The following is a 27,991-nucleotide window of genomic DNA, read 5'->3' on the forward strand; positions in this document are numbered from 1 at the left end:
AATGCAATCCTCTAAATCCTCTTCCCTCACCTGCTGACCTAATGCACTAGATTCAGTGAAGCCACTAGATTATAAGAGGCTTGGTTCCTGGGTCACTGCTCAGAGAAGAGCTGCCCAAGAGAATGCCTGACTAGGAACAGCTAAAATAGACCCTTGCATTTGTGAAAACCAACCTCTAATTGGGATTAGTCACTGAGATGTAGGGTTTTTCTATTTCATCAGTCAGCTTGTCCTGACTTTCCAAGTAAGAGGGAGGAACTACCAATATCCACTGCAAACATTGGGCAAGTAGTATTTTTGGTCTCTGACATTTTAATTTTTAAAAAATAAAATATGCCACTTTGGGAGGCCGAGGCGGGTGGATCACGAGGTCAGGAGATCGAGACCACGGTGAAACCCCGTCTCTACTAAAAAAGACAAAAAATTAGCCGGGCGTGGTGGCAGGCGCCTGTAGTCCCAGCTACTCGGAGAGGCTGAGGCAGGAGAATGGCGTGAACCCGGGAGGCGGAGCTTGCAGTGAGCCGAGATTGCGCCACTGCACTCCAGCCTGGGCGACAGAGCGAGACTCCGTCTCAAAAAAATAAAATAAAATAAAATAAAATAAAATATGCTTTAAAAAATAAAGTCATCCAAGTAAGTCTTTATATATTTATTCTAGAAAAATTAAAAACAAGGAAAAAAATTAAAGTAAGGCATAATTATACGATATATTCTTTTGGACTATGTATATCTAGATACATTTTCCCCCTTAAAATGAGCTCATCTGCTTTTGGTATTTTATAACTTTTTCCATTACTTAACATGTATGTATTTATTTATTTTTAGATAGGGTCTCCCTCTGTTGCCTGGGCTGGAGTGCAGTGGAGTCATCATAGCCCACTGTATCCTTGAACTCCTGGACTCAAGTGATCCTCCTGCCTCAGCCTTCTGAGTAGCTAGGACTACAGGTACATGCCATCATGCCTGACTAATTCTTTGATTTTTATTTTTTTGTAGAGATATGGTTTTGCTGTTTTACCCAGGCTAATCTCAAACTCCTGGCTTCAAGTGATCCTCCCACCTCAGCCTTCCAAACTGCTGGGATTGCAAACATGAGCCACTGTGCCTGGCCCTTATTTAACATTCAATGTAAACATGTTTTTTCACCTGTATTATCATTTAAAAGGGATGTACCACCATCTGTCTAATGCACTGTTATTGACTATTAAGATTTTTCTCAATTTTTTTCCCACAAAATAAATACTTCTGTGAATTTCTCTATATATTAATCTTTGCTCCCATCTTTATTCTCTTAAGATGAATTTATTGAAGTGGAATTGTTAATTTGATATTTTATTCTTTTTTTTCTTTTTTTTTTTTTTTGAGATGGACTCTCAGTCTGTCACCAGGCTGGAGTGCAACAGTGCGATCTCGGCTCATTGCAACCTCCACCTCCCAAGTTCAAGCGATTCTCCTGACTCAGCCTGCCAAGTAGCTGGGACTACAGGTGCACGCCACCACGCCCAGCTAATTTTTGTACTTTTAGCAGAGACAGAGTTTCACCATGTTGGCCAGGATGGTCTCAACCTCTTGACCTCGTGATCCGCCCGCCTCAGCCTCCCAAAGTGCTGGGATTACAGGCGTGAGCCACTGCACCCAGCCTGGAATTCTATTCTTATAACTAGTGCAGGGTTGCCTGGTTCCATTGGCCTTGACCAAAACCACAGCCATGTTTCAATTTCATAGATTGTAAGTGAGCCTGAGGAAGGACTTGCCAACATTTGTCATTATATGACACGCAATTGAAGAAGAAAACGTCGGGTCTCATAACTTGAATCACAATCTCTTGAAATAAAAGTTTCTTCCAAAGTTTGTTACAACTGAAATTCCTTAGAGAGTGAGATGTAAGCCCATCCTGGGGCAGACAGGCCCATTGCTGTTCTTCCACACTTTTCCATGTCTGAGGTCTGCAGGGCAGGATGTGGTTACACACTGAGATACAGATTAACCTAAGTGTTGCATTTAACATTTTGTAGAAACCATTCTGGTAAAGAGGCCTTTTATTTTCAGGTTTTCATGAGTAATTATTTGGTTTAAAAAAAAAAAACCTCCTAAAAATTTGATTATTTCAACTAACACCAGAGTTAGATAAGAATATGAAGGATCAGGTATGATTTTATTTATTTATGATAAGCTCATAGAATGTATACTGCAAGTTTTGCTATTTGAAGGTTTTAAAATCTTAGTAGACTGGTAGATTTTATATATCAGCTATCTTAGGGCAAACAAGGCAGTAGTTTACATTTTTTCATTTTGAAAACAACTCTCTACTCTCGTGGTAGCACCTTTTGGCCTCACTGACATTGTGCAACTGGGCAGGCCACACACAGTTGCAAAGACGCTTATCTTCTATCAGCAATGTGTGTTGTATTGAGTGTGATTAGACTAGCCCAGCTCATGGATGACTGTGTATGCCATTGTCAAACAATCCTCTTTGGATGGAGCATAACCTTGTGATTAATGCCTTTCAACATCTGGCTTCAAAGATGAAGAACAGTGCAGATGGTTGAAGGCACAGATAATACAGGTTATGCACTGATTTATTGGCATCTGCAAGAGATACTTTTGGAAATACTGTGGCTAAGAACATGCTGCTCTAAACACTTTTTATCAGGTTACACATAAATATTTTCAAAATAGCCTATATGGTAATGATTTTAGTTAAAGCCATTTGGATGGAGGGATAGAGTCTGAAGACAGGTCATTTAAGTAATTCATGAGGCCCAGTTTCATAAAGGGCTTTTACTATCAAAAGGGTAACAAAATGACTGGGTCATTTGTTTGATAAAGTTGCACTCCCTCCACATCAGACTTCCCTTCCAGTTGTGCAACTACCAAAGCACAGTGTGAGAAGATGAGTATGCCTCATCAATATCTTCTCTAGGAAGTCTCTTCGTGGCCACATAGAAAGTATTACTCTTGGTAGGAAAGATATATAATTACTCTTGGTAGGAATGATATATAATTACTCTTGGTAGGAAAGATATATAATTTGTTTGTTCATTTAAAACGGCAATCTACTTTCTAATAGCTGAAAGCCAAATTGATTTATTTATATATCTTTGGAGTGTGATGTATTATAAAGAACTTACCTGCAAGGTTTTTATTTTGGACTTTGACCAATGAAAATGATGTCACTGTTTCCATGCTGAATTATTTATTGGATCTTGACAACAGTAACAGGCAGCTTTTCCCCTAAAATTGGTATCTGTGTTCATGACACTTTGCTGTTACTGCATGAAAAGATGTTCTAATGGTCCTGAGGGTCTTCATCATTAGGATTGTATGTTTCAAAACAGAATCTCATCTCCATCCTTCCTGATCAATGAACATCTTTCCCAGAATCTTTGAAGCACCTGGCACTGAGCTGGCACTCAATGTTGGTTCCTTTTCTCCGGCTAAGGAGATGATACTTCTATGACAAACCCAGCACATCTAGTACACTTTGTAATCTTAGGGTCATGAGACAAGGCTTAGTAGGCTGTAGGGCTTTTCAGAATGGGGATGGCAGAAACCCAATGGGACAGATTCATGGCCCATACCCCCTAACAGTGTGATTTTAGCATGTTTTTTTTTCCTTTCAATCAGATTAGGTGACCAATTTCCTAAAATTGGTGTTTTGCCTTTTGTAGAAAACAATTATTTTCACTGATTAATTTATAATTTTACACCAACCACTCTAGCACTGGAATGCCTGGAGCATGTGAGATTCTACAAATCTCCCTATGTGATCCTGGCACTTGCTTCCCTCCATCACTTGAGAACTTGACATTCACTCAGAAGAGATCAGTCACAACAGCCATTGGGAAACATTTTCCTCCCATAGATTGGTGTATTAGTCCCTTCTCATGCTGCTATGAAGAACTACCCAAGACTGGGTAATTTATAAAGAAAAGAGGTTTAACTGACACCCAGTTCTACATGGCTGGGGAGCCCTCAGGAAACTTACAATCATGGTGGAAGGCATCTCTTCACAGGGGGAGAGGAGAGAGAATGAGTGCAAGCAGGGGAAATGCCAGACGCTTATAAGACCATCAAATCTTGTAAGAGTCACTCGTTATCACGAGAATAGCATGGGGGAAACCACCCCCATGATCCAATTACCTCCACCTGGTCCCACCCTTGACACGTGGGGATTATTACAATTCAAGGTGAGATCTGGGTGGAGACACAGAGCCAAACCATATCAATTGGCTAGATGAAATCAGGCTGGAGGTCACCCAATTCTGTACAGCCACAGTTTTGCAGCTCCATTGTACAGTGCATATAAAGTATTATTTTAGCCAATTCTGGGTCCCTAGTCTTTCAGAGGCACAGGATTTCATCTGCATTAATGCATTAGTTATATACTCTGTGAGTGACTCTTTCATGGTGTCAGAGAGTAAACATTGAGACTTCTCAGAGAAAGGGCTGGTTGAGTGAAGCATCCTTCGATGTGGGACCTTCTTACTCCATACCCTGTGGTTGGAGGGGGGAAGGGTAGGGTTAAACATGACAGCTGTCAGCTGTGAGGGTGCAGCTGCTACACAAGTCTGTTGCCATTCTAGGGATGAGGGCTTCTGAGGCACTTTGGGGCTTGTGACTCCTCCTTAGTTTGTCAACTATTCCTCTATAAGAGCCAGAGTAACACTCTGTATACCTATTACACCCATCAATCCTTTGGCTCTTCCTCTTTCATACACACACGTGCACACACTCATTATACCTGTGAACTGATGATGGTACATTGTCATTTTACTATCCTCATTGTTGATTCATCTTTCAGTCCATTGATTCTTTGATCATTCACTGATTTGTTCATGCAGCCATTCATTTACTTATTCATTTCTTTGTAGACTGGTGCTGAAAAGATTTATACACAACAGTGACTCAATCCTAACACAAAATGCCTTGGACAGCCTCCTGTATTTTCTCTCTATGCCACTTCATTTTCAGTGTCTGTGTTACGCCGTTCTTGCATTACTATAAAGAAATATCTGAGACTGGATGATTTATAAGAAAAGAGGTTTAATTGGCTCATAGTTCTGAAGGCTGTACAGGAAGCATAACAGCATCTGCTTCTGGGGAGGCCTCAGGGAACTTTTATTCATGGCAAAAGGTGAAGCAGGAGCAGGCACTTGGCATGGCAGAAGCAGGAGCAAGAGAGAGAGTGTGTTGCAGGGGAAGTTCCACACACTTTTAAATGACCGTATCTCCTAAGAACTCACTATCGTGAAGACAGCACCAAGCCATGGGGGATCCACCTCCATGATGCAAACACCTTCCACCAGGCCGGACTTCCAGCATTGGGGATTACAACTCAACATGAGATTTGGGTGGGGACAAATATCTAAACTACATCTGTGTCCTTTCAATTGAGACCTCTATTAAAGCCGATTCCTTCCCTCCCATATTCTTTTCCTCCAGTCCTCCCTCTCACTTTGATGTCGCTGATGGGCTGTGTTCAAGGAGACTTCACCAGCATAGGAGGTCAGGGCTGGCTGCCTGGAAAGACCTCTGTGGGTGGTTGACAGGTGACAGGTGGTACCAGGGAGCAAAAGAAGTTGATTAAAGATCAGTTGCTGAGAATACTATAAATATTTAGAATCTCAACCCAGAGAGTTTTCCAAATTTTCCTTTACCTCTCTAATAGTAGCTCTGTGATACCACCTATGAGGTTACTCCAGGAGCAGCACATGGGAAGAGAATGTTCCAGAGCCCAAGAATTACAGCATGCCTGGTACTGTGATCACGCTGGGGCCACAGAAACAATCAAGGATCCCACAGTCCACTGACCAGCACACTGACCATTGTTAGCCCACTGCCTTTTTTGTCCTGTCTGGAACCTGGTTCTTTATTTTCCTTTTCCCACAGAACAGTCTTTCGGTTCCAGCCCAGCTACAGCCGACTCTCAAAGAGATCCTTAAGCAAAGCCTACTTTGTTTTTGAAGTCTCAGTCTTCTTTCCCATGTCCCATTTCTTGCATCTGGGCTTTGGTCTTTGAGCCTATCCCCATTATTAACCTGGAAGGTGTCTCCATATCCTCTTAGAACAGGAGCCTGCCTTTGCCTTGCCAGTCTCGCTCCCAGGGACCAGACCTCCAACTACTGATACGGGAGTGCTGGGAAGGGAAGAGCGTGGTCCCTTTAAATGATACAGAACTGGGGAAGGGAAGTGCTGAGTGGAGGACTGCATGGTCCCTGGCTAGGGCTCTACCCCCATGGACATAGATGAGGACAGGGACTTCTGTCTTTGGGCCAAATGTTGCATTTTCCAAGACCACCCTGGCTCACCACAACCCCACCCAAGACCCTAGCAAGGCAGAGACAGAAGCTGCTGGACGGCAAGAGGAACACATCAGCGGAAGAAAACACAAAAGGCTGGATGGCAAGAGGACATCGGTACATCAAAGGGAGTATGCTAGCGGAAGAGCACGCGGACAGGCCTGCAGGCCATCAACCGGCAGAACCACACGGAGTTTTGCTGGGACAGTCAGAGGAGAGCCCAGGCTGTTGAGCGGCTGGACTCCAGGGAAAAACCACCTCCTTTCTGGCTCCCCCATCTGCTGAGAGCTAATTCCACTCAATAAAACCTTGCACTCATTCTCCAAGCCCAGGTGTGATCTGATTCTTCCGGTACACCAAGGCACAGAAAGCCCCCTGTCCTTGTGACAAGATGGAGGGTCTAATTGAGCGGCTTAATACAAGCCACCTATAGACAGCAGAATTAAAGAGCAAAACTAAAAGTGCACCCTGTAACACATGCCCACTGGGGCCTCAGGAGCAGTAAACATATCCCCCTAGACACTGCCATGGGATCTGAGCCCCACAGACTCCCTGTCTGTATGCTCCCCTAGAGGTTTGAGCAGTGGGGCCTTGAAGAAGTGAGCCACACCCCATCACACGTCCTGCGAGGGAGACAAGGGAACTTTTCCTGTTCCACTATCTCCACTCTATTTTTTTTTTTTTTTGAGACAGAGTCTTGCTCTGTTGCTCAGGCTGGAGTGCAGTGGTGTGGTCTCAGCTCACTGCAACCTCCACCTCCTGGGCTCAAGCAATTCTCCTGACTCAGCCTCCCAAGTAACTGGGATTACAGGTGCCCACCACCACACCCAGCTAATTTTTGTATTTCTAGTAGAGACAGCATTTCACCATGTTGGCCAGGCTGGTCTTGAACTCCTGACCTCAAGTGATTCTCCCGCCTTGGCCTCCCAAAGTGCTGGGATTACAGGCATGAGCCACCACACCAGACCACTATCTCCACTCTTAACAGACTTCTGGCTTGGCGACCTGGACTCCTAAGGGTGATCCACCTCGAATGCCCCATTCCTGTGCTACATACACTTCCTGGAACTCTTTTTCTCTCCTCAACTGCTTACTCAGACCTTCTGCAATTGCACTTACCCTGTACCATGCACCAAACCGAATTAACTGTAGCTGCAGCTGCGTGGTTCCTTCTCTCTCCCTTCGGTTTTACCTCTGGGGACAGAGACACTTCCAAGTCTTGGTGTCTCCTCCACTTCTGTCCATCTGTAAGTATGTCTAAGCCTGGCTGAATCCCAGAGTGGCACAGGCAACAGTCATGTGTGAATTAAAAGTTATGGCATTTGCTGTTCTGTAGATTCATGCCGCAGAAGGAAGAGCCAAAACTTGAATGAGCAGAGAAATTTCAGGGCCACATGCAAATTCTCTCCAAGTGAAATGTTTTAAAAAGGAAAAGACAAAATATTGTCTAGTTTTACTATTTCCCAATTTTACCTTCTGGAACGTGACTATTAAAATATCCTTAAGGCATATGCTCTGCAGCTCCCTTTTATGCCAAACTTCCTTATAATGTGATTATTCCATATTATTATTATTTAAATCATTTTTATGTGTCTTCAAAGGACCCACTTAGTAGCAGGATATCATAGTGAAAAGAGCACAGGGTTGGGTTGTGGTCCTTGTCTCTCTAAAATGCACTAGCTATTTAAACTATGCAAAACACTAACATTTGCGGGATGCAGTTTTCCCTTCTGGGATGTAGTAATAGCATTTCTCTACCTGTCTTGTAAGGTTGTGAAGATCAAAAGATAAAGCCTTTTATGAACTTTAAGCATTACGCAAATGTCAGATATGGCTGTTAGAGTACAATAGTGTTAAAGATATATAAAGTTGCTTTCTTCAACATTTTTCTTCATCACCAAAGATATTTATTTATTTGTAAACCTTCCTGAAAATCACCCTTATATTATCATTTTATTACAAACCAGTTTGTGGAATAGGTTGAAAAACATTATTATTTTCATTCTATGGATGAGAAAACAGAGGTTAAGAAAAGGCAAATACGGGATTTTACCTAAGATACTGCTGATAAACAGTAGAACAAGAGTGAGAAGCCAGTTCTGCTTCTTCTGCTTCCCTGGGCTACGCTTCTTTTGTTCTCTTCACTTGGGGTCTCTCTCTAACCAGCTCTAACTCCTATTTAGAGGTGTCTGATCACCTCTGTGCCAGGGGTGAAGCTGAAGCAAGCACTTGGGTGCCAGGCAGGAGAGTGAGGAGCTGAACACTAGTGGATGGGTGGAGGGCCAGGCTGTGCAGAGCAGTGGGCCCAGGGGAATTGCAGGGTGGGAGCAAATTTCAGGGACCAAGCCAGAGATCAGTTATCAAAAGAATTAAAAAATTCTGAGTGGGTAAATATGACAGGCAAGAACAGTATAAACAGATCAGGATCCAGCCAATTGCAGTTGAGCAGCTGTAGCACATGGGAGCCAGGCTCAGGCATAGAGTGGCCTGGATAAATTTTCTGAGAAGGGTTCATTTGCACCACTTTGAAGTTCCGGGCCTCACTCTGCGGATGTGCCACACTTGTCTCAGAGGCCTTCCACTCATTTAGTCAGTGTGCATGCATGCATCAACACAGACTTTTTGAGGTTTTATTATGAACCATGAGATGCATTAGGTGCGAGAGATGCAATTATGAATAGGCACATATAAGGTTCATGTTCAGAAGCACTTAGACTAGTGCAGGGTTTTCCACCTGGGCACTGGTGACATTCTGATGAGGGGACTGTCCTGAGTACTGGCGGATGTTTAGGATAGGCCTCTACCCACTAGGCACTACTTCCACCTCTCCAGTTGTGACAACCAAAAATGTCTCCAGGCATTGCCAAATGTCCCCAAGGTGTGGGGGCACGGGCACAGGCAAGGACAGATGACCCAATGTTAGGAATCATTGGTCTAGTGTTAATAATGATTAACAATTACTAAGCATTTACTAAGTGCCAGGCACAGAGTTTGACACAGCCAGCCAAAAGGTTGATGATGGAAACTCTTAGCAGGCCCTACTTAAACATTTCACCAGATTCTCCAAGGCTCTCCATTTCCTCTACAACCCTAGCGACCAACTCCAAGGGCATGTGGACCATTTGCAGCCAAGTGCTCTGGTTTGCCTGGGTGTTTCTGCTCAACATAACACATGTTGAGTATGTTGAGTCATATGCTTACGAGAAAAAATTGTATTTGTTACCAAACCCTTTGAGCCTATGGTACTTGTTATAGTTGTACAATTTAATTAAAGAGTACATAAACTGATTAAACATAAGTGTAGAGTTGTTCCTAAGAAAATTAAGTGCAATGCTTTGGAAAGATATAATTTAAAAAACTTCCTTTTCATTTAAATCTGAATAAGAACAACTGTAAAAAGGCAGAAAAATTATAAAAATCTAGAGGATGTAAGGTCTTGCTACACTTTATCATTATTTTTAGAGATGGGGTCTCACTCTGTCACCCAGGCTGGAGTGCAGTGACATGATCATAGCTTACTGCAGCCTCAGCCTCCTGGGCTCAAGCAGTCCTCCCACCTCAGCCTCCTGAGTAACTGGAACTACAGGCATGCACCATCCTGCGCAGCTTTGTTACACTTTAATGAATACCAAACCGGGCAGGCATGGTGGTGCATGCCTATTGTAGTAGTCCCAGCTACTCAGGAGGCAGAAGCAGGAGGATCACTTGAGCCTGGGAGTTTAAAACCAGCCTGAGCAACTTCATCTCTAAAAAAATAGAAAATTAAAAAATAAAGAATCCAAAACTGAAAATTGTCACCAATGTACTATTAATCTAAATTAAGTAAGAGACAAAATGTGAAGTACAGTAAGCAGATCATTCTCAAATAAAAAGACCTATGCCCTACATAAAGATGTATAAATAAGTGAATATTTTTGTATGTTTTAAGTTGAAAGAAAATGTTTAACAAATGTATGGTATTTAATGATTATTTTTATCAGCCAACTACCTGTCTTCCCAGTTGCTTTAGATGAGTAGGATTGTCTCATATTGTCCTTGCTTTTGAGATGAAAAGTTGAAAGAGAGGGAACTTGCTGAGCGCTTACTGGAGATGGTGCAGGCCTCAGGCTATTTGAACAATTGAATCCAAAACATGGATATCAGACCAAATCGCTTAATTTATGTCAACAATATGAACGACAAAATTAAAGAAGAAGGGTTGAAGAGATTCCTACATGCCCTGTTTTCTCAGTTTGGCCATGTGGTAAGTATTGTGGCTCTAAAGACCATGAAGATGGGTGCGGGACACTGGGCTCATCCACAAATGCCTTGAGACAGTTACAAGGATTTCCATTTGTATGATAAACCAATGCAAATCCAGTACGCAAAAACAGATTCTGATATAATTTCTAAGATGTGTGACACTTTTGCTGACAAAAGAAAAGAAAAAAGCCCAAACTGTGGAACAGATAGCAACAACCACAAACAGAAAGCCTGGTCAGGAAACACTGAATTCAGCTGATACCCAAATCCTCAGGTTCTTACTACCCTCTGAATTCTGTTTTATTTTTAAGTTAATTTACCAGCAGAGACTCATGAGATGATGTTATCTGTGCTATTTAATAGGTTCCCTGGTTTCAAGAAAGTACGTTTTGTACCTGGGAAGCATGGTATTGCTCTGGTTGAATTTGAAAATGGTAAGTAGGCTGGAGCTGTCAGGGCAGCTTTACAAGGATTTAAGGTCACTTTGTCCCACGCTATGAAAATCACCTGTGTCAAGAAGTAATACTTGGGATAGTCATCATTAAAGGACTCAATATTATTTATAGTGTTTGTATTAGTAACATTTGCTCAGGTCATTCTAATAGTTAGGCATGAGGAAAGTCAAAGTGAAAAAAAATAGAGAAGTGACTGAACTAGGTAACATCTAGGACATGATGAGCCAGGAATGAAGTCTGGGTGTGCCTGGCCATGGTTCAAGCTGTGGACCACAGTGTGATGCACAACCTGCTCCCCCGCCGCAATGATTCTGTCAATTACACAAAAACTAAGAATTTCTGTTCAAAGCCATCATGAACAAAGTTATTAGACGGCAAATTGGGAGATGCCTGCAACGTCTAAAAACAAGGGATCATACAAAATTGAAAAAGAAGAATTGAAGAGATTCCCCCACACCCTGTTTTCTCAGTTTGGCCATGTGGTAGATACTGTGGCTCTTGTATGTAGAATATACAAAGAATTCCTAAAACTGAAAAGAAAAAGAAAGGAATGCAAAGATAAAAATGACTAAAGTGCATAGTAGGCAATTCCTTTGACAGAAAAGGAATCCCTAAAGACTAATATGTATAAGAATGATGAATAATTTTAGTAATCAAAGAAAAGGAATTTGAAACAACAAAGAGATACCACTTTATGCCTCTTAGGCGGGCATAAATTAGCAGCATAATGCCATGAATAGGCACAGATGCAAAGATGTAGGAACCCCACGCACTGCTGGTGAGAATCCAGGTGGGAGCAGCCACTCCAGGGGCAACCTGGCCCCACCCTATGACCTAGCAATTTCTCTCCTAGGTGTACATCCCCAAGAAACCTTTATACATCGTCCTCAGGGGATATGTACAAAGATGTTTGGTATAGCACTAGGGTTAGCACAGGTCGTCTAAGAAACAGATGCCAAGATGCAGATTAAACCAATTAAACGTACAAAGATTTTCTTAGAGGGAATACCTGTGAGAGAAAATAAGGATGGATGGGAGAACTCATACCACAATGAAGTCTGACCCCAAGTGAAGGAGAGGGAAGGAAGGTTGGTGGAAGCATCCTAAGAACCTGGTGGAAGGTTCTCCAAATCCACCAGGAAGTCCTCAAGCCCTAATCAGCCATGGGAGGAGTCCCCTGTCTCCCAGGAATGAGCCTGTCTTAGTTGCCCGGCTCTGCTCAGTCACTGGCTAGGAGCAGCCCACAGGAAGCAAGGCCTCAGGTGAAACCCAGAGATAGATTTCAGAACTCAGAGCTAAGCCTTAGGTCAATTACACTCCTGCAGTTGGAGGTCTATGAGGCATAGTCTCATGGGTTCCACATTTTATTCGGAGTACAGGGACAGGAAGGCAACGTGTATGCCAATCACAGGGATTGTGGATAGGTAATGTGCAGTAGACACCGCCAGTGAGCAGTTAGAACCAAAGAAGTAGATGTATACCTAACAGCACAGATGGGTCTTTAAAACAAAGTATAGAGTGAAAAAGGAAGAAACAGAATGGGATCTCCAATATAATAATATTTCCTAAATGTGAGATACATATACATGCATACAAAATGGTAACACTCAATATTCAAGCCTACACATATAAACCAAAAGACTCCCACTGTGCCCATTAGAATGGTTGCTAAGGTGGAATATGGAGGTAAAAAGGACTAAATAAAGGAATATACGAAAAAAGGACTTGAACTGAGCCTGAGTAACTCAGTCTCTTGACTCCGAGGGTCTAAATAAACAAATCAACATAGTGCTCACCTCATGCTTCCCCCATAGTCATGACACAGGAGCAGCCTCTCTGGAATTCTTTAATAGCAGCAACTATAAAAGCAGTCTTCCGTTGTAAAAACAGCAGCTCTTTGCACAGTAGATGTCTACGCTATCCCTGCCCCTTTAAATTCAGCTGGCCCTATCAGTGCCTCACTTTGCACAGTGCAGACCCAGCACAGCAGCAGCACAAAACAGCTAGCCTAGGAACCGCCTCAAGCTGCCTGCCTGCCTGCTCTCTCTCTCAATTTCTGCCTTCCAGCTAACGTCTGGGTTCTCCATTCCTGCCCTGGTCCCCTAGTTCTATTGTTTGTTTTCGTAATGGCTTTATTGAAATATAATTCACATGCCATACAATTGACACATTTAAAGTGTGCAATTCAATAGCTTTTCCTATAATTGCGTAGCCACGATTTCAGAATATTTTCATCACCCTCAGAAGAAACATTGTACTCCTTATCCATCAACCTCTAGTCCCCCCATGCCTCCCCCATCCCCCAGTTCCAGGCAATCACTAATCTACTTTTTGTCTCTATAGATTTGCCTATTCTGGACATTTCATAGAAATGGAATCTTACAATAAGTGGTTCTTTGTGACAGGCTTCTTTCATGTAGCCTAATGTTTTTGAGATTTATCTATCTTGTAATATGTATCCTTTTTAGGGTTGAATATTCCATTGTAGCGATGTATCTTTTTCTCTTTTTTAAGGAAAAGGTCTCACTGTTACCCAGGCTGGAGTGTAGTGATGTAATCATGGCTCACTGTAGCCTCAACCTCTCAACCTCCCAGGCTCAAGCAATCCTCCCACCTCAGCCTCTTTAGTAGCTGGGACTACAGGTGTGTGCCACCACACTTAGCTAATTTTTAAATTTTTTTTGAAGAAACGGGGTCTCACTATATTGCCAAGGCTGGTCACAAACTCCTGGATTCAAGCAATCCTCCTTCCCAAAGTGTTGGGATTACAGGTGTGAGCTACCAGGTCCATACTTTCTTCATCCATTCTTTAGTTGATGGACATTTGGATTGTTACCACTTTTTGGTGACTATGAATAATGCTGCTATGAAATTTGTATATATGTTTTTGTGTAGACATATGTTTTCATTTATCTTGGGTGTGTAACAAGGAGTGGAATTGCCGGGTTGTATACTAACTCTACTTTTAACCTTTTGAGAAACTATCAGACTGTTTTCCAAAGCAGCTGGATCATTTTGCATTCCCACCAGCAGTGCATGAGGGTTCCAATTATTCCATATCTTCACCTACTCTTGTTATCATCTGTCCTTTTGATTAGGATCCTTCGGTTTTTGCCATTGGCTCCCAGCTCCTCCTGAACTCACTGACCTTAGCCGACCTGCACACACTTGGCATCTTCCTTGGCTTCAGTGCTCTTCAGGATTCCCTGTGAAAGGCATCTTTCACTACACTGGCAGAATTAGCCCTTGGCTTCCTCCACTAGAAAATAGGGGTTGCAGATAATGGGGTTCTCAGATTCTACCCCCAAAATGAAAGAATAGAGAAAGGGGAAAGCTTAAGTAGCTGACAGCTACCTTAGCCCTTGTGGTAGTTAATTTTATATATCAACTTGACAGAAGGGGTGCCCAGTTAGGACGTAAAACATTATTTTTGGGTGTGTCTACAAGGAGTTTCCAGAAGAGATTGGCATTTGAGTCTGTAGACTGACTAAAGGTTCACCCTTTCCAACGTGGGCAGCCATCATCCAATCCACTGAGGGCCAAATGGAACAAAAAGGCAGAGAAAGGGTGAATTATCTCTCCCTTCTGCAGCTGGAACATCTATCTTCTACTGCCTGCAAACATTGTAGCTCCTGGTTCTCAGGTCTTTGTACTTGGACTGAATTGCATCACTGGCTTTTCTGTATCTCCAGCTCCCAGACAGCAGATCATGGGACTTTTTGACCTCCATAATTGTATAAGCCAATTCCCATAAAAAATCTCATCTTTATCTCTATTATCTATCTATCTATCTATCAATCATCTATCTATCTATCTCCTCTTGGTTCTATTTTTATGGAGAACTCTGATTAATAGAGCCCTTTTCTTTTTCTTCTGCTCTAGTTGCTAGAATGACAGGCTGAGGAATCCAGGAGGGTCTGACCTAGGGACAGCAGCATTCTGGAATTCCAACCTGAAAGTGACAAGAATGACAGCACAACCACAGCAATTACCAATTTAGAGGTAGGCTCTCATTTCCTTAAATCTTTTCATTTTCTGCAAATGCAAAAATAAGAGAAAGAAGGGTCAGCATTGGGCATGGTAATAATGAATAAATCTCTGTTTTTACTGACAGTAATTTACAGTTGATAATGTTAATTGCTTCTGTTATCAACGACATCATTTTTATGGCTGTTTATTTAGTAACAACTCTTGGCAGTTGTACCATTTCTGTGTGTTTCAGGCTGAAGGGTCCTAGTTCAGGGTGAGACAGATTTGAAGATTATCATGGCTGAAGGAGAAATGCTGTCATCACAGAGGAAAAAAAATATCAGAAAAGTTATGGATTGTGTTTCTTTTTAACCCTCCATTTTGAGGCTGGGAGGCTGGGATCATTTAAATAGAGGTTTATTCCTTTGGACAATTGACTTGAGTTTGGATTTCTCAAGTGTATTTGAATTTCACCCCAGGAAAGCAGGCTCAGTGAGGATGTTTTCCTAAGTAATGATTCTATGCATGGCAGAGCCTTTACTTAACAATCATTTAAACATGGGAATAGATTAAATCCATTAGCTAGGCCAGTGTTTTCCCCCTTACTGTGGTCATTAACCAAATTGCTAGCTTTAGTTGTAACCCAGATAACTATTTAAAGATACCCTAGACCTATTGTTTTAGCATTTTTATTTCAACAGACATTACTAGAAGACTAATTTTCAATATTTAGTTTTACAGAGTTTAAGTATAAACTTTCAAAGCATAAATTCTTTTTATTTTTATTTTTTATTTTTAGACAGGGTCTCACTCTGTTGCCCAGGCTGGAGTGCAGTGGCATGATCACAGTTCACTGCAACCTCTGCCTCCTGGGTTCAAGTAATTCTCCTGCCTCAGCCTCCCGAGTAGTTGGGATTACAGGTGTGTGCTACCATGCCCGTTTTTTTTTTTTTTTTTTTTTTGATTTTTAGTAGAAATAGGGTTTCGCTATGTTGACCATGCTGGTCTCGAATGCCTAACCTCAAGTGATCCACCCGCCTCGGCCTCCCAAAGTGCTGGGATTACAGGCATGAGCTACAACACCTGGCCTCAAAACATAAATTCTTTCCTTTTTTTTTTTTTTTTTTTTTTTTGAGATGGAGTCTTTTTCTGTCGCCCAGGCTGGAGTGCAGTGGCACGACCTCGGCTCACTGCAACCTCCACTTCCCAGGCCCAAGCGATTCTCTGGCCTCAGCCCCCCAAGTAGCTGGGATTACAGGCACCCACTACTACACCTGGCTAATTTTTGTATTTTTAGTAGAGATGGGGTTTCACTATGTTGGCCAGGCTGGTCTGAAACTCCTAACCTCAAGTGATCCACCCACCTGGGCCTCCCAAAGTGTTGGAATTACAGGCATGAGCCATCATGCCTGGCCCCAAAACATGAATTCTCTTGCTAAGCGTAATTCATATACATTTAAGTGCCCCTGTTTTAAGGGTACTGATTAATGAGTTATGCTTTTGTTTAACTACTATCACAATCAAGATATAAAACATATCTATCACTCTCTTCTTCTACCTTTTGCTGTGAATCCCTACCTATTTTCTGGCCCCAGGCAGCCACTAATATACTTTTGTTACTAGATTAGTTTTGTCATTTCAAGAATTTAATATAAAAGGAACCAGACTGTTTTTGAAATTCATCCATGCTGTTGCATGTATCAGTTTTTTTTCCTTTTTATTACTCAATATTATCTCATTGCATGGATATACCATAAGGATAAAGTTTACCCCAGGAATGAAAGCTTGGTTTAACGTTGAAAATCAATAATTATAATTCATTATATGACCAGAATACAGGTGAAAAAACATATAATCATCTCAATATATTTAGAAGAGTTACTTGACAAAATTTAGCACCCATTAATGATGAATACTCTTAGCAAACTAGTAATAGAAGGGAGTGTTCTCAATATGACAAGGGCTTCTACAGGAGATATGATACTTAATAGTTGCATTGGTTATCAATTGCTATGTAACAAATCACCCCAAAATTTAGCAGCTTAAACAATAAGCGCTCATCGTCTCACAATTTCTGGGGATTAGGAATTTGAGAGCCACTTAACTGGGTGAGTCTGGCTGAAGTTCTCTCATGAGGTTGCAATCAAAATGTCAGCTAGGGCCACAGTCATCTGAAGGCATGAGTGGGGCTGGAAGATTTACTTCCGAGATTGCTCATTCACATAGCTGTTGGAGGAAGGCCTCAGTTCCTTAACTGTCATTTGTAGGAAGCCTCTTGTCCTTACCATATAGATCTTTTCATAAGGTTTCTCAAGTGTCCTCATGGCTTGGCACATGGCTTCCCGCAGAATAAGTGATCCAAAAGAAAGAAAAAGCAAGGAGGAAGTCACAGTGCCTTTTATCATCTAGTCTTTGGAGATCATATACCATCATTTCCACTAGAGTATATTCATTAGAAGCAAGTCACTAACTATAGCCCACATTCAAGAAGCGGGGAATTAGGCTCCACTTTTTGAGGGAGGAATATTAGAGAAATTATGCATGTATTTCAAAACTACCACAATGTGAAAGATAGAATATGTTTCCCCAGGAAGATCAGAACAAAGAAGGATCTATAGATTCAGCACAGTCTGAATCAAAATACCCACAAGCATTTTATAGAAACTGATGAGCTGATTCACCTAAAATTCATATGGAAATAATGAAGATGTTAAAAAGCCAAAATAATTTGGAAAAGAACAAAGTTGAAGGGTTTTTGCCACTTGATCTCAATCATCTAGGTCATCAGGGAATGTGGAATTGTTTTATGGACAGACATATAGAGCCATAAAACAAAATAAGGATTCCCCAAATATATGTATATAATATAAAATTAAAAATATGATAATAAATATATATATTATTTTTGACAAAGGCATCAAGTTATCTTAATGGAGAAAGTTTTTCAACAAATGGTGCTGGAACAACTGTATGTTTATATGGAAAAAATGAAACTTGACCCTTAACTAATACTATATATAAAAATTATTAATAATTCAAAATAGATCATAGACCTAAATGATGAAGTTAAAACTGTAACATATCTTTTTAAATTTAACTTTATTTTATTTATTTATGTATTGTAGAGATGGGAATCTCACTATGTTGCCAAGGATGATCTCAAATTCCTGGGCTCAAGCAATCCTCCTGCCTTGGCCTCTCAATGTGCTAGGACTACAGGTGTTAGCCACCATCCCCGGCCAAAACTATAGCATATCTTAAAAAAGATTGTATTAGTCAGGGTTCTTCAGAGAAACAGAACCAATAGGAGAGATATAGATATAGATATAAGAGGCAAATTCATTATGAGAATGGGCTCACATGATTACGGAGGCTGAGAAGTCCCATGATAGACCATCTGCAAGCTGGAGAACTAGGGAAGCAGGTGGCTTAGTCCCTGTCTAAAGGCCTAAGAACCTGGGGAACCAATGGTGTAACTCTTGGTTTCAGACCAAAGGCCTGAGAACCTGGGGGCTGCTTGATACAAGTCACTAAGTCCAAAGGCCAGAGAATCTGGAATTCTGATGTCCAAGAGCAGAAGCAGATGAATATCCTAGCTTCAGAAGAGAGAGTGAATTCATTTTTTCCTCTGCCTTTTTGTTCTATATTTGCCCTCAACCAGTTGAATAATGCCTGCCCATCCTCAAATTGGGTGAGGGTGATCTTCCTTGTTCAGTCCACTGGTTCAAATCACAACCTCTTCCAGAAACACCCTCACAGACACAACAAGAAATAATACCTTACTAGCTATCTGGGCATCCCTTAATCCAGTCAACTTGACACCTAAAATTAACCATCACAAAGATGTAGGATAAAAATCTTTGAAAAATTGGATTAAGAAAAAGTTATTATACATAGGCTACAAAAAGAAACCTTAAAAGAAAAAACACTGATACGCTGAACTTCATGAAAATTAAAATCTTTTTTTCTTTAAGTATTACTTTAACTGAATAACAGAGCTTAGAGTAGAGAAGGCTGTGTGTAATCCAGGCATGAAGGTTCTGATTGACGAAGGGCACTGGCCAGGCAGTCATTAAGTGATAGTGATCAGGAGTCGAGGTAGGATGAGAGAATGCTAGGATTCTTAGCAGATGGAGCATCCTGACTTAGTATCAAAGGAGCAAGACACAGAACCTTCCTCCTGACCCTGAGGCTTGTGCAGTCTGAAAGGATGGTGTCCTAGGGCATCAAGGAGAAGAGGCAGATTTCAGTTAAGGCAGGTGGTGGAGGAAAATGCCCAGGGAAGAGGTCCAAGATGTAAGGGGCATATTGATCACAGAGTGTCCTTGTTTGGGTGACTATAACAAAAAGACCAAGGATTGGGTAGCTTTAAAAACAAACATTTATTTCTTACAGTTCTAGAGTCTAGGAAGTCCAAGATCAAGCCGCTGGCAGATCCAATGTTTGGTGAGGGCCCTTTTCCTGGTTCATAGATCGCCATCTTCTCCCTGTGTCCTCACATGGTAGAAGGGACAAGGGAGTTCTCTCCGGTCTCTTTTCTTTTCTTTATAATAGAGATGGGCTTTTGCTGTGTCGAGCAGGCTGGTCTCGAGCTCCTGGCCTCAAGGAATCCTCCTACGTTGGCCTCTCAAAGTGCTGGGATTTCAGTCATGAGCCACCATGCCCGGCCAGGGGTCTCTTTTCTAAGGGCACAAATTCCATTCATGAGGGATCTATCCTTAGGATCCAGTCATCTCCCAACAACTTTGCCTCCTAATGCTATCTATCACCTAGGGGATTAAGTTTCCAAATACAAATTTTGGGGGAATACAAACATTCAATCTCCAGCACAGAGTCTGACTTCTGAGGCTTTGGTGGAATGACTGGGAGGGAAGTGAGCCATCCTGGGAAGAGGAAGGAAGCCCTGAGGATAGAGGGCTGGAGAGACAGGTTTTAAACCATGGCTGCTGGAAAGCAAGGACATAAGGCTAGGAAGACTTAGTCCTCTCAGTCTCCTAGAACAGTGGTCTTCAAATATTTTTGCTTGATTATTATCCCAAAATAATTTTGAAAAGCCCTCTCACTTTTAAAAAATTGAAATAAAACTTACGTGAAGTACACAAATCTTAAGTGTAAGGCTTAGTGAACTTTCATATATTTATACATGCATGTTACCACCACCAAGATTAAGGTATAGAACACTTCCAGCAGCTTGAGAGGTTCCTTCATGCTCCCTTCTTGTTGATACCTGCTCTCTCCTTCCCACAGGTAACCACTATTCTGACATGTATTTCCATCTCCCACATTTTTATGTTAACATGTAGGGCTGAGTGTGGTGGTTCATGCCTGTAATCCTGACACTTTGGGAGGCGAGGTGGGCAGATCACTTTAGGTCAGGAGTTTGAAGCCAGCCTGGCCAACATGGCAAAACCCTATCTCTACTAAAAATACAAAAATTAGCTGGGCATGGTGGCAGGCGCCTGTAATCCCAGCTACTTGGGAGGCTAAGACATGAGAATTGCTTGAACCCAGGAGGCAGAGGTTGCAGTGAGCCAAGACTGTGCCACTGCACTACAGCATGGGCAACAGAGCCAGACTCTGTCTCAAAAAAAAAAAAAAAAAAAAAAAAGAAAGTTAACATGTAAAGATTTATATTATAAATGTAAACAGTTGCAAAGGATGTAATCCCTGTCATATTTTATATATTATACCTTGCCCTGAAGATTTATCCAATTTAGTTTATAGAAATGTCTGGCATAAACCTTTTTTTTTTTCTAAGAGACAAGATTCCACTGTCACCCAGGCTAGAAACAATGGCACAATCAGAGCTCATGGTAACTTAGAACCTCTAGGCTCAAAATGATCCTCCTGCCTCAGCCTCCTGAGTAGCTGGGACTACAGGCATGCACCACCACACCTGGCTTGCCCTACAAGATTTTTTGTTTTTTTGAGATGGAGTCTTGCTCTGTTGCCAGGCTGGAGTGCAGCAGTGGCGCGATCTCAGCTCACTGCAACCACCGCCTCCCGGGTTCAAGTGAATCCCATGCCTCAGTCTCCCAAGTAGCTGGGGTTACTGGCACGCACCACCACGCGTGGCTAATTTTTTGTATTTTAGTAGAGACAGGGTTTCACCATGTTAACAGGCCAGGATGGTCTCGATCTCCTGACCTCGTAATCTGCCCGCCTCGGCCTCCCAAAGTGCTGGGATTATAGGCATGAGCCACTGCGATGGCCTGCCCTGCAAGATTTTTATACCCAGATAGTATATTTGGGGTTTGGAAGAGAGGTCACTGTGAAAAGGAGGTGGGAAAGTAGAACTTGCAGAGTGTGGCAAACCAAATTTAGGAGATGGTGCAAATGGAAATGGAAGATATGTTAACCAATCAGCTTAAAGTGACCAGTGCCCACTTGCCCCTGGGAAGCCTATGTGTACCCCTAGGGCAGGTTTTCTCAATCTTGGCACTATTGACCTTTTGGGTCAAATATTTCTTTGTTGTGAGGGCTGGTCTGTGCATTGTAGGATATTTAGCAACATCTCTGACCTCTATTTACCAGAAGCCAATAGCATTCCTCCACTCAAGTTGTGACAACAAAAATGTCTTCAGACATTGCCAATGTCACCTGGGGGAGCAAAATTGCCCTGGGTTGAGCATCCTAGGGTACTCCAGTTTGAGGACTGTTGCCCTAGAAGATAGCAGCATCACAGAGCTCCTCTGTGACCTGGGATGGGGACCCACAATTGCAGTGTAGGACCCAGTTTCCCTTCTTTTGTTAGTCCACAGAAGTGGCACCTGAACCTTATTTCCCAGTATGCTGGCAGCGGCAGGAGTGTAAAGGCAGGAAGCACAGGAGTAAGGGCCGAGTGGTCCTCCTTGCAGGGGTGAGCAGAGTGGGGGCAGTGGTCTTCATCTTTCATTCTAGCCTTTGAAGCTAAGGAGAAGGTAGGAACCTTCATAAATATGGTTTGGCAACTTCATCAGAGATAACCCTATGAGACCCCAAGAAATACTAAATGAGACTTGTGGAGGGCTAGGGATCTTTTAACAACAGAGAAGGGCAAGCATTAGAAAAATTCATTTTTAGTCTTAAGCCCATTTTTAAAACCCCATTCAAGTATGGTCTAGGGCAGTGCTACTCAAAGTGCGTGTTTGTTAACTGTTTCCAGTCTCTGACTAGATAAAGACCCAGTGCTAAAATACCAATCAACATACTGCTTCCTTCATTGAGAATGTCTTGCTATAAAAAAAAAAAGTCAGCTGAAATTAGTTTAGTACTTAATGACTTTAGGGCACAGTGACATCATTTATTTACAGTCTTGCTCAAGCTCCTTATCACTGCAGCAGTACACACTTGCAGTAGCTAGGACAATAAACTGAGGGTTTTTAGAGGGTCTTGAAATCAGTTTTGGAAATTTCAATCTTTGTTTTAAAAAATCTAGTGACATAGAAAGATATTAGGGTGCATGCTATTTCAAAAGAATAAGTATTATTTTAGAAAACTTTTGTTTTGGTATAAATGTGCACTATATAAACATTCATGTGTACTGTGTCACAATGTAAAAATATATTACTAACTGTGGATATTGGTCAGAAAAGTTTGAAAAGTATTGGTCCAGGGAAACATGGAAGTACAACTGTGCTGATTTTAGGTGGGATCATAGCCCACTATGATCCCAGATCTTTTTCAGCTATACAGCAGCAGTAGCTAGTAGCAATAATTAATCTATATTCATCAGTTTGCCCAGGTCCCCTGGGGATGGCACCTGTACACACCCGGTTCTTGCATCGTATTACCTAAGGGTGTTCTCTGGCTGAGACAGTAGGCTCAGCCGTCATGAAGGGCAGGCTGAAAGTGCCCAGGAGTTAATGCCAGGAGCAGCTTTTACTGTGAATGCGAATTGGTAGCTAAAATTCCAGCTACCTCACCCCTTTTAAAAACTTTACAATTCAAAGGCATTACACACCATTCCCTAAGAGAGTCCTCTGTGGGACTGAACCCTTGTTGCCCACAGTGGTACTCTCTTATTAATACACTATTTGTTGCCTTTCTTCCTTCTCTGTTTCAGTTTCCCACTCCCTTGCAATGGGATCATCTTCCAAATAAACTACTTCATCCAAATCTTTGCGTTTTGAAGAACCAGACTGTATTAGTCAATTTTCACACTACTATAAAGAAATACATGAGACTGGGTTATTTATAAAGAGAAGAGGTTTAATTGACTCACAGTTCCACATGGGCAATAAGGCCTCAGGAAACCAACAATCATCGTGGAAGGGGAAGCAAGGAACTTCTTCACATGGCGGCAGGAGAGACAGAAGTGCAAGCAGGGGAAATGCCAGACGCTTATAAAACCATCAGATCTCGTGAGAACTCACTATCACAAGAACAGCATGGGGGAAATGGTCCTGTGATCCAATCACCTCCCTCCATCTCTCGATATGTGGGGATTATAATTCGAGATGAGATTTGGGTGGGGACACAGAGTCAAACCGTATCACAGACTAAGCCAACTAGATATTGGTCTCTTGTTATTATAAGAGTTGTCTTTCATTGATTACTTATTAGATGCCAGCTAATATGCTAAGCACTTTACATAAGTAATCTCATATAATCTTTACAACACAGATTGAGGGAAGGAAACTGAGGTTCAGATAAATTAAATGACTCACCTAAGGTCATATGGCCAATAGATAGGGAAATCTTCCATTTGAACTCAGGTCTGTTTTATCCTGATGCCTGCTGTGCTATAACTGTGCTATTTTTTCTCCCATTGTACACTTCCTTGGCCCATAAAGTTATTGACTATCTAACAGTTTCTCCAAGTTAGCCTATCTTGTTTAGTTAGCCTATCTTGTTTTTTGGACCAATCTTCAGCCTATGCTATTCCTTTCCATATCCTTCCCCTGAAGTGCTCTGAGTGACAGAGGTGCCAACTCCTGTAGGCTGCATTTCCCAGGCTCCTAGATCAACCAGCTTCTTCCTGCATTCAGGCAATGGGAGATGCTGGCAAGAAACTGGAGGGAAGAAGACAGAAGTCAGAATATTTCTCCCTCTCTCTGTGCCTCCAGTTGCATCTCTAGCATAGCTATATCTTCAGCTCTACCTAGTCAGGCATTCGATGGTTTGTTGCAACTTCCCCCAGTGGCTCTGGCCGCTGGTAACACTGATTCCTCCTGTTGTCTCTCCAGCTTAGGGGCGGTAGCAACTTTCTGCTTTTACAAATCTCTGGATTGCTTCACAGTCCTCTGTTTGGCATCTCAGCTCTTTCATGACCTGTGTAAGCAATTCATGGATTAATTTCCTCTTTTTTAAATTCTTAGGATGGTTTCTGTTTTTCTAGTTGGAACTGACTGATACATTGTCTAGTCCTGTATTTCACAGAGTGATGATGATTCCTCTGATCTGATTATACATAATGCAGGAGTATGTCATTGATGAAGTGATAGCTCAGAATCAGCCCCAAAATTACTTGCCAGTGTTTGTCTGTAATGAATAAGTGTTTCCGTTTTTTTTAAATTTTATTTTCCAGCTGGCAGTTATGCCAGTGTTCTAGCCTGGGTTCCCTAGAAAATAGAGCGTGAAGCAAGGACTGAGTGATGATGTTGTATCTGGGAGTATTTGGGAGGTACAAAGTCAGGGCAGCAAGCGCAAGGGAAAAGGGAAGTTAAACAGGGGAAGATGGGAAACCATGCAAGGTGATGCTTACCCACACCGATCATTGCTTCATCACAAAGCCACAGGTGACAGCTCGTCTCTCAGCAGGTGCATCTGCTCCCCTACACTATCTCAGGACAGGCTGTGTGGAGACACAGTGCCTCAGAGTCATCGATCCAAGGAATTTAACCACCTGCACCCCTCGGTCTCCATTTCCCTCATCATCAAAGTTTGCCTTGGAGACTGTTAATGTCTTCACATTTCTCTTATAGCATCCAACCCTTTCAGACAGTCACTCAGGAAGCCTGGTACTATGCTTGGCAGGCTGGCATAGTGTGTGAGTACAGAAGAGGCAGGAGAAGCCAGACTCTAGGACACAGCTGCCTGGACAGAGCTGTCATCCATGGTGGAGGCTGTGAGTCTGGGAGGCAGTTTGGACAGAAGGAATCTGAGGGGGCACATGTTATGGCTGGAATTCTGTCCCCCCAAATTTGTATGTTGACGTACAAACCCCTGGTACCTCAGAATGTCACTTTATTTGGAGGCAGGGTGTTTAAAAACGTGATTAAGTTAAAATGAGGTTAAAATTAAGATGGGTCCTAATCCAATCTGACTGATGTCCTATCAGAAGAGGAAATTCAGGCACGCAAAGAGACACAAAAGATGCAGACACAGAGGAAAAGAGCATGTGAAGAGGCAGTAAGAGGGCAGCTGCCTGCAAGCCAAGAAGAGAGGCCTCAGGGGAATCCAGCCCTGCTGACACCTTCATCTTGGACTTCTACGCTCCAAAGCTGTGAGAAAATGAATTTTTGCTGTTCATGCCACCCAGCGTGGTATTTTGTTATGGTAGTCCAAGAAAACTAGTACAGCACAAAGGTTGTTTCTGAGATAAACAGTTCCTGAAATTCCTTCTTTCTACGTAGAGAAGTTCTTCCAAAGGACTGGCCTGTTCTTATACAACTTTGACATCATAATTTTGGAGAGAAATCCACCCGGTGGTGAGGTGGGTTTATTTGTATGAACATATAAATGTTGGGGTTTCATTATTTCAGAAGCTGTCACGGAAGTTGGTGAGTGAGGAGAGCTGCCTTGCAGCATAGCTGCACGATATATTCCCATACAGATCCCAGCATAGTGAGCACAATATGTCCCTTTCTATCCCAGATGGAAAGGCCAGGTAGAGCTGAGGTGGCCAACATGGATCTTGTGTGGACCAAGCAAAACCTGCAGCTAGGGGTGAGTGGAGATGTTAGAAGTGACCCGATCATGTCCCAGAGAAAATGCTGAGAGTGAAAGCCTAAGAAGTGTGTCCTAGTGAGTCAGACAAGTAAGGGGGCACCAAGGGACACTGCTCTGTGAAGCAACATCAAACAGAGTTAGGCATCGGAGGTGGAGGAGGGAGAAGGGGATGAGAGCAAGTCAGAAGAGGTGAGCAGCAGGGCTGACTGCCCACTGAAGCCAGAAGACTAGTATCCATGGCTAGGCTTCCTGGTACATGTATCACATGGGCAGACCTAACCCAACAAAAGGCCAAGGAGAGAAATGATTTCTAAGTGGATTAATAAGTGGATGACTGCTCCTGTATAACACTCTCCCTAAGGATGCATTAGGAAGCACTGCCTGTCCTCATCATCCATACCTTGGGTTATTTCTCTCCAAGGAAGTGACTGCTGTTGAACTAGATCCTGATGCATTCATTCAACAAACATTTGCCAAGCACTGTGCTGGGTCAAGTGTATGCAAGGAGGGACTGAGATAGCTCTCTCTGCTTACCATGCTTCAAGTACTGTATAACTCTGATTATTTTTCCTGAATGTATTGTTGTTATAATAAAGTTGATCTGATACACATTTTTTAAAATCCAGTTTCACAGTTTATTCCAAAAGTTAGGATCTTTAGTTTGGCACATTTCTTCCCCCAAATGAGATTGCTTTTTCTCATTCATAATCAAGATTTCACTTAAATGCTATATTTTTGTTTTATAATGATTCCTGTTTTACTCATTAGCATCTTTATATTAAGAGTCCAGGCTTTAAATTTAAGCAGACTTGGGTCCAAATTCAGCTTTATCATTTTTAAACTGGGTAAATTTTAATATCTTTGAGCCTTAGTTTCCTTATCTGTAAAATGGAGAGAATAACATTCACCTCGCAAGCTAGCTGGGAGATAGGAAATAATATGCGTTTAATAGGTACTCAATAAATACTTATAACATGGAATTATATTGTATTTATGTTTAGTTTGTGCAAATTAAATGAAAAACAAAGAAAAATGGCATACTTTTTGCTATTCCTGAAATATTTCATAATAATAATTTTTTTTAAAAATGAAACTTTAAAAAATGCCTTAGGAAAGTGCCACATTGAAAGTGAATATACAGCCTCCCAAAAAGTCCGATGCAGCCAATTTTCCTTCAGTATTGGGTGTTTCTTTAGTTGAACACCAGATGATGAAGTTGGCTTGTATTTACAGACCATGCTGTACCAAAAAAAAAAAAAATGTGTATCTTTAAACACCAGAGTTACACTCAACGCAGCAAGATGTTCACACTAGGAGAAGCCAAACAAGAGTATAGAAGATTCAAGTCTCCCATCTCAAGCTAAACCTGGAGCATATTCTTTGAATGGAATGGAGAACAGAGGCACTAGCATCCCGTACGTTGTGCATTCTTTCTTCCAGATAATTTAAACAGCTATAAAATAAATCTAGTTCTGCTAATAGTTGCCTTGGAGGTACTAATAACCTTTCATTGAGAGAACTCCCTGTTTATCCTTGCCCTTTATACCCCAACTCAAACCCAGTAACCTGCATTTGTTGCCCCCAGTTTCTTTGTGCTAAATTCTTAAATTGTCAAGTGAAGCTTTTCCCAAATTCTCTCTAGCTTCCATTCTAATACAGTACAACACAGAACTATGAAGTAATTGTCAGTTTTTACAGTTGTTTGGCTCAAGCTTTTTGGTCAATCTTAGAGAAGTAAATCTTTTTTTTACCATTAGAGTTAATGAGATATAAGAAGAAATCCTTACAGAAGCTGTTTTGAAATACACTTTGAAATCAAGGAAATATAGTAAGGGTCACGCCTGTAATCCTAGCACTTTGGGAGGCCGAGGCGGGCGGATCACGAGGTCAGGAGATCGAGACCATCCTGGCTAACACGGTGAAACCCCGTCTCTACTAAAAATACAAAAAATTAGCCGGGCGAGGTGGCGGGCGCCTGTAGTCCCAGCTACGCGGGAGGCTGAGGCAGGAGAATGGCGTGAACCCCCGGGGGGCGGAGCCTGCAGTGAGCCGAGATCGCGCCACTGCACTCCAGCCTGGGTGAAAGAGCGAGACTCTGTCTCAAAAAAAAAAAAAAAAAAAAAAAAAAGGAAATATAGTAAGGTTTTAGGC

The 27,991-nt window shown here is 42.0% G+C and overlaps 1 protein-coding gene and 1 pseudogene across 3 annotated transcripts in view; both read left to right on the top strand.

Moving 5' to 3' along the window:
* The first annotated feature begins 10,434 nt into the window (after window positions 1–10,434).
* LOC129467238 (U2 small nuclear ribonucleoprotein B''-like) lies at window positions 10,435–11,067 on the top strand (annotated as a pseudogene).
* A 10,737-nt stretch (window positions 11,068–21,804) lies between these two features.
* The window catches only part of MIER3 (MIER family member 3), a 45,669-nt gene continuing 39,482 nt past the window's right edge, over window positions 21,805–27,991 (top strand). Inside the window, exon 1 of one of the 3 annotated variants that reach the window (XM_055251476.2) lies at window positions 21,805–21,827. The gene's annotated coding sequence lies outside the window, so the exon portion shown is untranslated. Of the gene's footprint in view, window positions 21,828–21,868; window positions 21,889–27,991 lie in introns of those variants that run through there. The other 2 variants (XM_055251475.2, XM_055251477.2) reach the window with 2 other exon arrangements.

The sequence above is a fragment of the Symphalangus syndactylus genome, chromosome 18, assembly GCF_028878055.3.
Source record: "Symphalangus syndactylus isolate Jambi chromosome 18, NHGRI_mSymSyn1-v2.1_pri, whole genome shotgun sequence".
NCBI classification, from domain to species: Eukaryota; Metazoa; Chordata; class Mammalia; order Primates; family Hylobatidae; genus Symphalangus; species Symphalangus syndactylus.